This window comes from Octodon degus, unplaced genomic scaffold (genome assembly GCF_000260255.1).
Source record: "Octodon degus isolate 3935 unplaced genomic scaffold, OctDeg1.0 scaffold00113, whole genome shotgun sequence".
Taxonomy (NCBI): Eukaryota; Metazoa; Chordata; class Mammalia; order Rodentia; family Octodontidae; genus Octodon; species Octodon degus.
This window is the reverse complement of record NW_004524689.1, coordinates 7,373,597-7,375,795: the sequence shown is the minus strand read 5'-3', so window position 1 is coordinate 7,375,795 and position 2,199 is coordinate 7,373,597.

Here is a 2,199-nt window from a genome sequence, read left to right as displayed (position 1 = left end):
TTTGCCCTTGAGGGTGCACCTCAGGAAGAATTTGGAGTCTTCGGAGGCTCCCAGGCAGGTCCTCAGAGCCCTGTGTGACTCAGGGTGCTGTCAGCAAATGTGGCTGTCAGCAGCAGAAAAACTGGCTGTGCTCCTCGCGGGCAAGGAGGGTCAAGCCTTGCTGTCTGCTCCGGGAGGGGCGTCTTCCTCCCTGTTATTGAGCAAGACAGAAGGCTTGTTCTCTGTCACCACTCATGGACCCTTTGTTTCCTGCTCCTCGGGCCAAAAAGCATTTAGCTGTTTTTCTCTGTTTTGGGTCCTGACGGACTAATCCAGGAACTGGACTGAGCGGACAATGGCCTGGTTCAGTCCTCCTCAGAAGGTGGTAGGGATGGTGCTGAACTCTCAGAGATGGAAGAATTCCAAATGCCTGGGAAGCTTGGCAATTGGAACTAACCCTTGTTTAAAATTTATTAATCTGGGGGCCTGCCCCTTAGCTCAGTTCTTTAAGTGGCTGCTTCAACAAAGCAGTCAGGCTCAGGTTGCTGTGGTTCGATCCCCACAACTCAAGCCAGCCAAACCTGCCCTGAAGGCATTCGGAGCAAAAAAACCAAAACAAAACAAAAAAACACCTTAAAATTTATTAATCTTTGACCTCTAAGTATCAAAGGAGACCCATGAGTGGGTCAATGGTTTCTGCTTTTGAAATACCAGGCTCTGTGGGTAGAAGCCTGCTTGGTTTAGAAAGGATTTCACCATATGTCATTTGCAAGAGAAGGAGGGCGTTAATAAATAAAGCCAGGGTGAAAAACCTGGTGGGGGCTGTGACCTGGCCAACTCTCAAACTCTGTTGCATAAAAGCAATTTGGAAAAAAGCAATTTTCCCAATAGAGAAATGAAATTTGAACTCAACTGAAAAGTCCCAGATGAAACTGCTTTCTTAGCAATGTTCAAAAATAGGGAGCCTGAGCCAAGTGTGGTGGTGCACGCCTGTCACCCCAGCACCTTGGGGAGGCTGAGGCAGGAGGATCATTGAGAGTTTGAGATCAGCCTGGGCTACAAAGTGAGCTCAAGGCCAGCGTGAACTGCACAGGGAGACCCTGTCTCAGAAATGCCAGGGACTCTGACAAAACGAAACAAAAAAGGGGATATAAATAAAGGACCATTTTGTTGTGAAAAAAAAAAATGTATATACAAGATAGTTAGGATAGATATACAGCTACTTTCTCTTAGTTTAGTGAGAAGAAAGGTTTGTAGCAATATTGTTTAGACAAGATATGTCTGCATCTTGTTCTCTGAATAACTACGAGGAAGACAACAATATGCAATGTATTGATTATTGTAGCTGTCCTACTAACCTGTTTTGAAACTGTTTCATTGCTATTTTATCTTTTTTTTCTCATTAAAATGAATAAACATAAATAAATAAACCCACCAGGAAACACCCCCCCCCCAAAAAAAAACCCAACAGAAAACTCTGTGTGTTTGTGTGTGTGTGTGTGTGTGTGTGTGTGTGTGTGTGTGTGTAACAGGGTTTAAATTGCTCAAATAGGAACTGAGTGTGGTAGTGCACACTCTAATCCCAGCACACTAGGAAGCTGAGGCGGGAGGATGACAATTTAGAGCCAAGGGAAACATCTCAAAATTTACAAAGGGCTGGTATGTAGCTCAATGCTAGAGAAAAAGTTGTCAGACTAGGGGAGAAGACCTGCTTTTCCATCTGTCTCCTCATCTGTTTTGAGGCTTTAACAAGCCTTGGGGGCCTGCAGGCTCACTGAATAAGCTACAGAGGTTGTTTGTTCTAGCCTTGTATCCCCATGTGAGATCCCTGAGTGGGTTTAACCAGCTGTGTGTGCTGCTGGTGTTTGCTTCAGTTAGGGGTGACAAGGACCTTCCAGCAGTGTGTGAATGACTGGGAACAGCCAGCTTCCCACACCATGCTGGGACCCAAGTCACAGCTGCACAAAGAAGAAGAAGAAGAAGAAGAAGGAAAAAAAAAAGCTTTATTCACTTGCCAGGGGTGTTAGGAGCCAGCTGGTCTGGTGAGAACCTCCCATTTTGCCAAGGTGTTGATTTGCTGGGAGTTTGGCCTTAACAAAATACCCTGGCACAGTGGCTGTCACATGAGAGTTTGTCTCTGTTCTGAACCTGGAAGCCCAAGATCAAAGTCCCCTGGCCCCTCTCCTGGCCTCCTGAGGGCATCTTCTGCCCATGGCCCCA